We start from the raw sequence: 14,323 nt of genomic DNA on the forward strand, positions 1-14,323 counted from the left end.
TTGGTATTGTTACTTCGCTTCGTAGATTATTGGGAATTGAAAGTGAGGTTGGTGCGTGGGTTCTGTATGTGGCGACGAGTTGGCTCGAATAGTGATTGAGTGCTTCATCGCAAGCTTGGTGTTCTCCAAGGTCAACTCTTAGCTGCAATGACAGCGCAGCTGGAAATACATGTGCTCTCAAACCTGTGTCTGATCTTTACCCAGACATGCTAGACGTGGGTTGCATCTCCCATTTCCTTGACCGAGTCGGAGTGAAATGCAAAACATCATCCCCTTACCCGATTTATGTCTACTTGGAAAGTTAGGCTAGACGAGTGTGGACCCAGATATCTGGTAGAGGAATGCCACGATAGAACTGAACCAGGTGGTGGTCTCTGTGCGTGTGTGGTCGTTTTTGAGGAGTGGTACCACGTAAACACCTTTTCGGAAAGCAACGAGGACTTTGCAGAAGTATCGAGGGGGAAACTGTTGGATTCAATCCAGCAAAGCTCCTTACAAATATGGGGTTGAGCAAGCTGCTATGATGGTAACGGAGAAGTTCGTCAAGGCTATCTATACTCTTGAAGGAGATGGGGCCTTAGTATTTATTGACTTTCAGCAGCTCGAGGAATTAATTCAATTTATCCATGTTCAGATCTTTGCTACCTTAACGCAAGTGGTTCAACAGTTATTCCCCCTCAATGTTGTAGAGCAGCAAAGGTGGTGTTTGTATGGTTTGAGAGAATGTCTGATGGCTGCTTTCCAATACTACTTGGAAACGTCTGCAAATGATGCTATCGTCTCCCGTTCCATCCGAGTATTTCAAGCAGCGCAGTTGTTCAGCCCACGAGTTGTCAAGACATCGAGGCCAGTTCCTGCAGATGTTGATCGAATTAGAGTTGTACCATTCCTCAATGATGATAACACGATCCAGTTCTTGAAGGATGAAGTTCCAGTATATCTGGTGATGGTAGGAAACATCCTAGATGATTTTGATGCTCTTGCAGACACCTGGCAATGGTGGAGAAATTACGCTGCAGAAATACCTTCCTTGGCCTCTGCTTTCAAGAAAATCGCTCTTGCACAGCCATCATCTGCTGCTGCTGAGTGAGTGTTTTCGTTGCTGGTAACAATTTTTGATGACTAACAACATGATGGAACAGAAGATGAAATCGAGGCATCTCTGATGCCTCGAGTTAACAATCGTTGAGACTCTTCATGTTGTTACGGTGTTTTGCACTCCTCTCATCAGATGGAAAATCGAGTGTCTTTGCTTTAATAAAAGTGCTATCTAGCGTACAAAATGTATTGCCGTTTTCTTTTCTTAAAGGGAGAGATGAGGTTTCATTAAAAAAATTCTAAGATAAATAAAGATTTTTAGAAAATTTTGGGATATTTAGGGATTTTGGAATTGATTTTTAGGGAAAAAACTGGGAATTTCTGGACAGATTTTAAGAGCATTTTACGGTAGGTAGAACAGATCACGTCTCCTTGCACAGTCCGAATGAGATTTCAATTCACAGTAGCCTTAGGTAAGAAAAGTTGAGAATGTCCTAAGTACGTATGAGAAAGAACTTCTAGCATGGCAGGAACAAAACCACCGGAAAAGTATGTCACGGCACACCTGCTTCCCAAACTATGGAAAGTTCACGAATATCCTTGGAAGAAAAGAGCGTCATAGAATTTGAAGTTAACTGAATAGAGTGTAATGTGAAGTGCTAGATTTCAATCCCATATGAACCATGTGAGCGTTAGCCCTACTGATGGAAATGGGCCCACACGAGGACAGAGAAAAACTCTGACCAGGGTGGGAATTGAACGCACGACCTTCGGGTTAGATCTCCGCCGCTCTACCGACTGAGCTACAAGGTTAGACGGGAGCAGGCCGCAGGAACTGAAGATGTTAAAGTCACGGCAATGAACATGCGCAAGTACAAGGAAAGGTTACGTTTATACAAACGTTGGCCGTGTAGCACTTATATTCTAAACAGAGTTAACTGAATAGAGTGTAACCTTCTAACCCGAAGGTCGTGGGTTCAATTCCCACCCTGGTCAGAGTTTTTCTCTGTCCTTGTGTGCGCCCATTTCCATCAGTAGGGCTAACGCTCACATCGTTCATATGGGATTGAAATCTAGCACTTCACATTACACTCTATTCAGTTAACTCTGCTTAAAATATAAGTGCTACACGGCCAACGTTTGCATAAACGTAACCTTTCCTTGTACTTATAGAATTCGAAGGTCTTCTAAAACAGTAAGCTCTTTAAAGTAGATTAAATGGGTTCCGCTTTATATCTGTGACAACTTTACGTACGCAAGGTATGTTTGAAATCTATAACCGAGACCAGTATCTGTATCTGTCCTCGCGCAGTGCATTAGAGTGTGCAATGAAATCCGCCAATGAAACTGGGATTTAAGAGCAAGTGAAAAACACGGTACAAACACACTGACGACTCAGTCAAATTCCGTTAAAGTATCGCGAGGCGAAAATACAATCGGACTTTTATTGAAGAGAGTTTACGGGCGAAGAAAGAGTCAAAAGAAATTCATGACTTTTATCGTATGAATGGGAGGGATGGTAAAGTAAATGGGGTGCGAAAAGTCTGCAAGCCGAGGCCTCGATCGGTATCTTAAGGTTTGTACTGCAGAAGGGCAAAAACCTCTGTCACACTACAAGATAAAGACAGTACCCCATTGCTGCAGTGGTTAAATTCATTTACAAAAGAGAATACAGAAAAAAGGGTGGCTAAATTCAAAGCATCAAGTACGATAAAGCCACCAGAAAGTTCACCTGAAGTCAACTCAGAAGTGTGGTGGTTGTTGTTCATCGGGTGACCCAAGACGCCGTGTTTAGAGTGCATAGTAAAAAGTACCCAAGAGAAAACGTCGACCCCTCGTTGTGTCAGCGTACACAAGACAAAAGTATGCAGAGGGCTTCTCAATACTAAAAGTAAACTTTGCCAAAGTGGCAGAAAAGGTTTGAAGAAAGGATACATGACAATCCAATCATTGAGTATTATCAACGGCTGCACTAATGCGACTTTCGTTACATTTCCTTAGCAGTCATGTTCCATTACATTTCTATTCTTTTAAAACAAGCGGAATATTGTAATGAATGTTAGTAATGTCAGTTCTGATCGATATACTTCCTTACATCAAAATTACAGTCGAGCTAAATTGTGGTTTTAGCGAATTTAAACCCACACACAGCGGATATGACTTAACAACAGCGATTACACAAGTAACAGCAACAGCTAATCTCTGTGTTACCGGTAAAATTCGTTCTCAGGTTGAATCGAAAACCTAAGTACTCAGCTAGGGGTAATTATATTTCAGGAAATCACGAAGAGTGCTACATTTCATACACCGCATACAAGAAGTACTTTTATTAAATAAACTTCGTCAAGGAAATAAAATAAAGTACAATGTAAATTTATAAGTATTTTACAGAAAGACAAAAAGAGTAAAATATTGACAAACATATTACAAAGTTCAGGACCTCGGGATTGCTGTGTCAATTTTCGTTCCAACGCTTTAAAGAAGAAGCACTTTAATTTCGTTTTACTCTTAGACCCAAAGAGTTCAATTTTGGACAAGAGTAGTGAGTTGATTGATGTCAAAATTAAGAACCCTTGCATCGACAAGAAATGATAGAGCCTTGGCTATCTCTGACGCTTTCACACCTTCCAGTTCCGCCAAGAGCCTGTTCAAAGCAATCAGAATGGCCTCTTTTGCACTTAACAACAATCCGTTGAGTCTTTAGATCCAAGTATGTCTTGTCTGTGCAGCTAGAATGTGGATTACGCTTAACCCGCGAAAAACCAGACAAAGGGATGACGAGGGGAGAAGAGAGTCTTGAGATTTCATCATCAGTGTCTTGAGGATGGCCAGATGATTCGCACAGTAAGGTAACCATAAAAAAGACAAGAATTACGATTTTCTGCAAAGAAAGAAGACATTTATTGCAAAAAATTTAATTCCCTAATTATTCTTCAATCCAAATGTGGAACAAGCATGACTTCTTTTGCCGGGTCTTTCAAAAGCAACAAGGACCAAACAAAACATGTCGCTTGATGTGTAACTCCAAATTGCTAAATTCCATCTCCGAGTTGTTCAATAGAATCAGTTAACCTTTGCACGTTTGCATATAATTAATCAAGAATACGAACTTTCACAAAATTCTGAAGCTCTCTTTAATTTAAAAACTGTCTTTGAGATTATTCACACACAGTAAGGTAACGATATAAAAGACAAGAATAACGATTTCCTGCATTTTCCATCCCTTTCCTTACCCATCACACTCAAACACATTAATAAGCTTAATCAAAGAAATTGAATTTCCCTTTTTTCGCGAAGAAGTTTAGTTGAAAATTAATGCGGGAAAACAGCATTGATTCAGGTTAAAAGAACAGTGCAAAAAGCAGGAGAGTTTCTAAAAAGTCTCACCACAAAAAGAGGGATATATCTACCTACCTTAAGCATATTTTGTGTAGGTTTTGGTAAATTCACGGACACCTCTATTGTTTCACACTTGAGCAAAGTAACTTGAAACCAGTTTATTGTCAGGGCAGATCAGACCATGCTTCTTATATACCACTTATCGTGCGGGTGATTTTTTAGATCAGGATTATAATCATATTTCAACGAGGCTTATTAATAACTACATAACTAATGTTATCTCCATGAGGGAAGGGAAGAATAGTAGATGGGGATTATGCAGTTACTCCAAGCATGCTGCAAGAGAAGCTAAAAACGCAAGCGGAGAGTTCCCCGGTTTTTGTTTAACTGTTCCCTTTTTAGTTAAACACCTGCGAGCTATTTTTGGACGTACTTTAGGGTTTTCACAAACTGAGTACTACTGTCCCTGAATTCACTGGTTTTTATAAAGCGCAATTATATAAGCTCAAAAAATACTTTAAAACTACGGGAAACACACAAACATACTAGAATAATAATTAAGTTCATGCTAATACGTAGGGAACACAGAAATACACTTGCGGCATCCCTTTGGAGCCCTACTCTTTTCCTCCCAACACTTAAAGCCCTCTACTACAGGGTTTCTGGAGCGTGATTTCTACCGGCTTTTCTTTCCATTTTATTGATATATGATAATGACGCTTATAACAGATTTACTCTATTTATTATACGAGAATTATTATTTTAACGGATGTGATGACGATGATAGATGGGTTTTGGAGCAGGTTTTGGAGCAGTCCAACTGAGAAAATATCAAAAACAAGTCGATTTCTGTTTGCATGCCATAGCATCATACATGTGCATTAAAAAAAGAGAAGAGCATTTTCACAGTGAAAATAAATTACGAACTTCTGACATCCTTCTTTTTCCTACAATAAAGCGAAACTTATTATAAAAGACCTCACAGTGGAGCTGAAACTCTTGTGACGTGGGATAATTCAAATAAAAATCTTTTTTTCGGGGCAAAAGAATTATTTGATAAGTCAATAGAGGGAGGGAGGCTTTGAGGAAGTCTATTTCTTATAAGCCCAATGGGTTTCTTACTGTTGAGTAAGACGAAGACAAACCTTTTTTATAAAAGCACGTATGGGATTCATCACAAGATTTTGAGATTTCATTTGTACTTGTTTAAAGTATTCATTCTTTATTATTGTGAAGATTGTGGACTCTTTAGGAATAAGTGCTGTGTAAATGTTACGGGTTAAATTTAAATTCAGGTTAAATGATTTCCACCTAGGTCATAATTATTCTAACCTAGGCTGAAAGTGAATGCAATAATTAAGCATCAACAAAAATTCATCAGTTATTAGCGAGTACGTATGTATTGGTAAGTTAAACTGTGCTGGAAGTAAAGAAGAATGTGGTAAGCGAAAGTTTTTCATGAGTTAGTCTATAAAATGCCAATGGTTTTTATGAAGTCTAATAACTGATTTTAAATGGTTAACATAAACCAATTCTGCTTTTCTATCATCATAACAATGATAATGATAATAATAATAGTGAGTACCATCGAGATGAGCTGTCCGTGGGTCGAGAATCGTCCCAAGAAAGATGAAGAGAAAACACTCAAGTGTGCTTCGGTGGGAGCCGAAAGCACAGTACAAGGGTTATAGGATCAACCAATACAATGTGATCATAGATGCGCTGGGAGGCTGGAGTGTGGACATGGAAAGATTTTAGGTGCAGAGAAATCTTAAGGCTAATGCAGAGATCGGTCATTTCAAGTACGCTCCACATCGCTCGGACATTCAAGGTTGCTGCCTAGTTGACTTTAAGACGGTAGTCATCAGCTGCCAGTCTTTCTATCAAATGTTAGGGTGTCGTTTTTAAATTAGTTTTTTTACAGGCATACGAGCCGGTTTCAATTAATGTTATTAGATTTTTACTATTTTACACTTAGTATATTATAGAACGTTATAACCCCTGAAGGAGCATAGGTTACGTTAATACGCTCTATGTTCTTTAGTAAGCTCAGCATCTAGAAGTACAATACTGCATAATAATAATAATAATAATAATAATAAATAAAATGATTCTATTGGCTACAAAGATTACAGCAGTGGCTGTTGTTGGTAAAAATATCTGCAAGATTCAATTTTCTTATAATTATATACATAGATATATATATATATATATATATAAACGGGTAAACTGGGGGAGTCTCTCTCTCTCTGATTCACAGCAAGTTTTGACCATAATCGAGAAAGTTTACTTTAAGAGCTCTCTAAGCGTTTCTCGTGGAATGATTACGTTATTGGCACTCAATCTGGTATCATTTTTGCGAGTGATTCCAGGATCGAGAAATGTTCTGAAGATTTGAATGAAGTTTGTGCTACTTTGGAGATGTGTTCATCTGTTCATTTTAGGACGCTAGCTTCCCTTGCTGGACAGATGATTTAGGTCCAGTTTTGGTAATATTGCTCGAATTATGTCTCGTTATTTGCATTATGCAAACAATTCCCGCGTTTACTGGAAAGCTCACGTTTTCCTCAGCAGTCAAGCTCGAAAGGAAATTATTTTGGAGGGATAATTTATGGGATCTCAATGGGGTGTTGTGCTGGCCTTCCCCTTTTCTTCCAATCCTTCCTTCCTTAGTTTTTTTTAGATGCGTCAGCAACCGGCTGTGCCACTTTTATTCAAGGTACCACCCCAATTTTTCATAGAAATTGGACTTCGCTCCAGTCCTCCTCTTGGAGAGAGTTGGCGACAGTTAAGTTCGCGATTGAAGTTTTTGTAAAACAGTTAACAGCTAGTAGATTTCGTTGGAACAAAGTCGGAATGTCGCGACAATCGCTCAAGTTGGTAGCATGATTCGGGAGCTACAAGACCTCGCATTACACATTTTCGAATTTTCTGTTAGTCATCAACTTCATCTTCCCGCGGGATCAGAACTCTAAGGCTGACATGCTCAGTAAGGTTAACGATTTTGATGATTTTTAGTTCATGATCAGGTATTTTTTCAACTAGAAGGTATTTGGGGCCCTCATACCATCTGCAGATTTTCGTGTTATTAAAACACCAAACTACCTAGGTTTAACTCTAGGTTTCTGCAGCAAGGGTCTGAGACGGTAGATTGGTGGTCGGAAAACAATTGGTGAGTGCCTCCTAAAACGCTTATCGCAAGAGTGTTGACTCATGATCACATGCGCGATTGTAGCGCGGTCGAAAATTGTTCCTATATAGTAATCGGCGTACTACTGGACCCCGTTATGCGACGATGGTTTCATCTTAATTTTTTTGCGAAAGATTGGCTCTTGCTTCCAGACAGGCCGGATACGTTTGTGATGGGGAGATCGAGAAATAGGTTTTTTGGAACCAAAGCGTTCAAGTCAAAAGTGTTTGGCTCTTCCGTCCTTTTCGCCAAATTTACGCGTAATTGCCACGCTGGCTTTGGTGCTGTCAAGTCAGGTGTCTGTGCCGATTGCATCACCAGGCGGGTTTAGGTAGGAATCTTCGCTTTTTGATTCATCGTATTATGCTCTTCCTTGGCCTTGGTGGAAGTTGCTGGACAAGACTTGGCGTCTCAGTGTATCTTATTCAGTGTTTTCTTTTTTTTTTTTTTTTTTGCTTTCTGATTAATTCTTTTACTTGGGCTTCCTCAGTGCAACTTAAATTGGACTCATGTCTAGACAGTTACTTCCCAGAGATCTCCCTGAATTCGTTGGTGAGGCCTTACCAGTGTTCCGAGGCGGACGTTGTGAGATTATTTCTCGTTTCCTAGTTGGAATTCGATTAAAATTTCTTCGAGGGCGTTTTCTGATCTGCTTTGGTGAAAGTTCCTTTCAGCGGGTTCCCACCTTAACATAAATGTTCCAGTGTAATTTCCATAAGGTGAAAGCTATTTCTAAACAATGTGAAATCTCATACTAGTTGCATTCTTCTTTGTTTTGGGGCTAGCTTTCTTCCCTTTTGTATTTTTTTGTTGGGTGTCTTTTCTTTTATTTCATTGTCTTTCAGATTTTTTTCCTCCACGGCATTTGGTCTTTTCTTGCTGATTTGCACGATCCTTTTCTCAAGGAATTAGCATCTAAATTAGAGACCACAGTGATTACCTCTAGAGCCCCTGGAAGAATCGATGCATACAGGAGAGCTTTCCTTAGGTGGAACACGTTTGCCACTTTTAGCGCTGAGATTCAAGCATTTCCTTCTAAACCGAAGTTCCTTACTCTATATCTACAGTATTTGCTAGACACTACGCATTGTCCGAACTCAGTAGACATCGCTGTTTGTGCCGTATCGTGGGCCCATTCTCTAGCAGGGTTACCCACAGATAGTCCAATCGTTTAGACCGTTAAGGATGCTGCCAAGAGGTTGAATGGGCATAGGAAACACTCTGTTTCTCCAGATATGATAATAGAGCTTTTAACTCGTTCGAATTTGCTCAATCTTCTGGAGCTAAGAAATGCCTGTATTTTTGTTATAGCCTATTCCGGGTTCTTTAGAATGGATGAGGTTCTGCACGTAGGGTATGGCGATATTCACTTCCGATAAATGTAGTGATAAATGTCAAGAAGAGCAAAACCGATCAACTAAGAAGGGGTAACGAGGTACTGATTTCCCAGGGCCTTTCTTACCTACCCCTTTGCGATTCTAAGGTTCTATTTATCTTAAATTGAACATTTTAACTTTGAGTTAGACCATTCCGTTTTTAGACCGTGAAAGTCTGGGCATAAACCGGTTTCGGCCAATAGACCTATTCGTTACTCTAGTATTAGGTCTTGTAACCAACAGATGACTGACACTACTCCCCTAATAAACTATTTCATTTTTTATTCCTCGTGTTAGTGGAGTCAGAATCTTTCTTTTTTCTGCAATAAAGCGAAACTTAAGACCTCACAGTGAAGCTGAAACTTTTGTGACGTTGAACAAATCAAATAAAAATCTTTTGTCGGGGCAAAAGAGTTATTTGAAGAGTCTAGCTATAGAGGGATCGGATCTTATCATTCTCGAGGAGTCTCTCTTATAAGCCCAGTGGGTTCCTTATTGTTGAGTAAGACGAAGACAAACCTTTTTATAAACACGCACGTATGGGATCCATCACAAGATACTGTTCCGTTGTTATGTTTAAGTGTGAGGGTTGTTTTCCATCTGGTCATACTTACTTTGATGAAGTCTTTCGTTTTTGGTGATATCCTGTAGATTTCAAGACATTTTAATATCCAGCTGTGGGAAACAGAGTCAAAAGCTTTCTTGTAGTCCACGCAAGCTGTACCGAGGGTTTTCTTTCCCGTCTTCATATCTCCCAATATACCTTTGTTTATGACGAGTTGGTCCTTACAGCCGTAGTTCCCTTTTCTGCGACCTGTAATTAACAAGATGGCTAAAACATCTAGCTCAAAAGATTGATGTTAAGATCTCGTACATTGTAGGAAGGCAAGTGATAAGCCTGTAATTTTTGGGGTTGGCCTTGTCCTCGGTTTTTGGAAGGAGATAAGTGATGCCAGTTTGGGCATTTCTCTGGGTTTTCGATGCAGATGTTGTAGGCATTAGTCAGATCCTTGTGTATTCCGCCAATCCCGGGTGGCTTTCCGTTTGCTGGGATTTTTTATTGCAGAACTTGTTTCAGCAATGGATATTTCCATCCATTCCTGAGTGGGCGTTTGTTGGTTTTCATTCTCTATTTGTTTTATCCACTCTGTTCTTTCATTGTGACGCCTTACTTTCTCTCAGATATTAGCCCAAAAATTCTCAAGAGCCTCTTTCGCAGGTGGCTCGGAGATTTCGATGGTCTTTTTCCCAAGCTCACGATAGAATCGTTTGGTGTTTTCTTTGAACATTTTTTTCTGCTGGTAAAACTTTCGTATTTTTTCAAAGCGCCTTATTCTCTGGGATTTAGCTTGTAGCTGTTGTTTCAGTTTTTCCGTGACAAGCACAATGTCGTCGTTGGATTTCTCATGAGAGCTCTTCTTTTCTTCCCCTTAACTCTTCTTTCTTGGAGGATTTCAGTTAGAATTGAGATCTCTCCACGAATTTTATGGATGTCTTTCTCGATTCGTCTTTTCCACAAAGGCACTTTTGGTTTCTTTTGTGTTTTTGGTCTTACTTTGATGCCTAGGGTGTCACAGACTACTGAGGAAAAAGAGTAAAATAGTTCAGTAAGAGACAGTGTCTGCCCCTTTTTGGCCTTTATTAGGTCGATGGCCTTATTTACTATTTCTAAGACTTCCTTTGCCTGTCTTGTATGCTTAATGTTTGGTATAGGTGGTCGTTCAGTTATTCTTGTCTTTTTCACAATCTCCCACTTCCTCAAAATTTCTTCCATCATTGCAGTTTCATCTCCATCATTGGTGTGTTGAGGGGTCTCCGGCACATTGGAATCATTCAGTTGTTCTTTATCTTTGTGGACACCTACCTCGTCACTGGCCAGAGGGATTTGCCCTCATGACGGCTATTGTTCTCGGAACAGTCTTTCTTGTTAGTCTTTGATGGCTTGAATTTCCATGTCTGTCAGTCTTTTCTTGTTCATCATCTGAGTAATGTCCCGTCTGGTGTTTGCCAGTTTATTAGCATCCATGTTTTGTCTTTTGGTTAGATTTTGAGTTCGCCAGACATTGTATGCATCTGTTGTAAATTATGCATTGGGCTTACCAACCTGAGCTTTAAAATATGCTTCCTTCACTTCCATATACTCCTCCCTGGTCCATTTACTTCTTGTTTCTCTTGGGCGGTTTACAGTAGGTGCATTTTGAGGGCCTCTTTGATGAATATCCTCATCGTGGTAATCCTCATCTGCTTGTTGGGAGGACTTTGTTCCAGTAGCATATTTTTCGACCCCAGCCTGCAGCCGATGCGGTATGAGAACTTGTCAATATTACTTGTCATGTTTTTAACAATTTAATGTGTTGGTTTTTTGTTCAGAGTGGCCTTCTCCTAGTTGGGCAGGCTACCAAGCCTAACGGGCCCTAACTGCCCGTTTGTTGTTTCCCTTTTATTATTAAAATAATAATAAGAATTATTATTATTATTATTATTATTATTAATATTATTACTATTATTTTATTGACTTGACTTAAGACTTTAGGTTCCCTGTGGAACATAGGGCCGCAACAACACTCCTCCAACTCACTCGGTTCTGGGATGTCCTCCTCAGCTGTGCCCATGTCGTACCAATGGCATTCACCTCTGCATCAGTGCTCCTGCGCCAGGTCTGTTTCGGTCTTCCTACTTTACGCTTTCCTTGTGGATTCCAGTCGAGGGCTTGCTTGGTGACGTTTGAGGGGGACTTCCTGAGTGTGTGGCCGATCCACCCCCACTTCAATGGGGCTTTGACCAGTCTTGTCCCAGAGGTCGGCGTTGGAAATGACGTCTGGCCATCTGATGCTGAATTTATTATTATTATTATTATTATTATTATTATTATTATTATTATTATTATTATTAATGATGAATCAGTAGCTTACCCGCTTAACGATGAAAAAGCTGCTGTCCTAGAATTTACTGAATTCACAGACCTTGAAGATGTTCATTTAGTACATTAACAAGTGATCTGAAACTGTGACCTTTCGACCTTTATTATCATTGTTATGTGAAGATTATAGCTATGTTTCAAATTCAAACAATATAGCCTAAATTGAGGGACCACCAAGAATTTTGTTGGTCCCTTTCACAACTTCGTTTTTACCATGTATTTTACTCGATTTCACTCTCGACAAGTCCTGATAGCACCATTCGGATTATTGTCTCACTGTCCATTAAAATTGTCTTCTGCATCTCCGCAAAAACCTGTTTGCTCAAATCGTTTGTTTCAAAAATATTTTCAAGTTCCTTTATTGTCTCTTTTATACCTCTACCGAGTGCACTGATCACAAGAGGCAAAACTCTGAATTTGAAACCTGGTCTTCGCTCTCTAAGTTCAAATGCAAGCTGTCTGTAATTTGTTTTGTTTTTTTTTCAATTCTCTTCTTTTCGGTGTTATTTTCTTGTGGGAACGCCATATCACATATCCAGATACTCTTCTTTTCTTTAAAAGAGAGTAACTTTTCCCTATATGCACAGATTCTTAGCCAGCTTGTCCCTTGGATATTTGTTCTTCACTTAGTCCACCATTCAAGATGGCTTCCCATTCACATCAGATATCTCGTCAACCTGAAGGAGACTTTTTTTTCTCTGAGAGGCACCTATCAGCGTGCGCCGCGTTCCAACAAGGAAAGTTCGTTGTGCAGAAATCTCGGCACATGTTCTCGAAAATATCTCTAAACCACAACCACTAACAGGAGAATGAGATGATTGAAGGAGAAGGTGCAACAGCAGGAGTAATGGAAAGTCCTGCAGCCCTAAGACGGTGTATGATAGAAGGACCCGAAATAGCAAGAGCAGTGAGAGAATTCGAGAGTACATATGACGCACGTACGGAAACCTGATAACACCCGTCACCACGAGCAAGCCCCGTCTGTTTAGAAAGCCTTTGCTAAAGACGTTTAAACCCTGATCAGTGTAATTGAAGAAATGGGGAACCAACCCATTGTGTGAAGACTGTGCCGATCTTCTTGCATTGGACACTAAGCAAATCTTGCCTAATTGCGTTGTGGAAGCCGTTTCGACTACCAAAGCAAAGGGACAGTCACTGTATGACACATTTGAAGAGGAACGACTTAATAAGCGATCCAAGCTCATCACAGATACCATACAACGGTGCAATCTACCATTGTTTGTCACAACTGAGAAACGGCAATCAAGTCAGCCTGGTAATCAAGTGGCCAATCTCAAGAGTGACTGCCCACTATTTTCTAGACTGTATATTGCTTGCCAATCAAGAGAAGGAAATCTCGAGGAATTTTTCAAGCACGAAAACAGCTCAAGTCCTCCTGCACCATCGATTAATAGTAAGATGCGCACAGGACAGAAATCAGAACTGATCCCATGCGACGTTGGAGCGTCCTTCGGTTGATGCAGTCCTTCTAGATGGCGCCGGCAACTATTGTCAACATGCTTTCGCCTGGTAAGTGAAAGACCTTCAAGGAGTACACAGAAAGTGTCTTTCTCCCATACATCATCAACTATAGAGCAGAGAATGTAAAAAGAATCGATTTGGTTTGGGATCGTTACCTTACGAACGGCCTCAAGCAGGGCACTCGTGAAGCCAGAGGCACAGGAACGCGCAGACGTGTGGGTGACAATGCAGCGATTCCTTTAAACTGGAAGTCGTTTTTGAGGCTAAATGACAACAAGGAGGAAATATTCAGTATCTGGCAGTGAGCACTCAGTCTCTGAGTATACCCGATGTACAGGTAATCAGCATGGCTGAAGTGGATGTAATCAGGTATAACACAATAGACAAGGCGAGTCTCGCACCTTGTAATCACGAAGAAGCCGACACCTTTATCTTCATCCACGCACAGAATGCGTCTCTGAGTGGTATGAAGAAAATCCTCATACGAATGGTCGATACAGATGTATTCATCTTGGCTATAACATTTGAACATAGGTTGGAGTTAGAGAAGCTGTGGGTTGCCTTTGGGGTTGGCAAGAACCTGCGGTACTTGCCGATCCACAAGATCGCGAGTTCCCTTACCACACTACAATGTGAAGGGCTGCCGTTCTTCCATGCCCTAACTGGATGCGACACTGTGTCATTTTTCTCCGGAAGGGGTAAGAAGAGCGCATTTCAAGCATGAAAGTGCTATTCTGAAGCAACCGACGTTTTTCCTCTCTGTCATTTCCTCAGGCAATGGTGTCTGGTGAGCAATTCAAAGTGATGGAACGATTTGTTGTCATAATGTATAATCGAACAACCCCACATCAGGATGTCAACAAGGCGCGGCAGTCAATGTTTTTCCAAGGGACCAGGAGTATCGAGAATATCCTGCCAACCCAAGCAGTCCTGAAACAACAAGTAAAGACGGCTGCATTTCAAGCAGGTCATGTTTTG

General features: G+C 40.4%; 2 pseudogenes; one reads left to right on the forward strand and one right to left on the reverse strand.

Moving 5' to 3' along the window:
- Window positions 1–9,729: 9,729 nt before the first annotated feature.
- LOC138039230 (uncharacterized) lies at window positions 9,730–11,555 on the reverse strand (annotated as a pseudogene).
- Window positions 11,556–12,677: 1,122 nt separating this feature from the next.
- Window positions 12,678–14,069, forward strand: LOC138039249 (uncharacterized; annotated as a pseudogene).
- Window positions 14,070–14,323: the final 254 nt, after the last annotated feature.

This window comes from Montipora capricornis, chromosome 2 (genome assembly GCF_036669925.1).
Source record: "Montipora capricornis isolate CH-2021 chromosome 2, ASM3666992v2, whole genome shotgun sequence".
NCBI lineage: Eukaryota > Metazoa > Cnidaria > Anthozoa > Scleractinia > Acroporidae > Montipora > Montipora capricornis.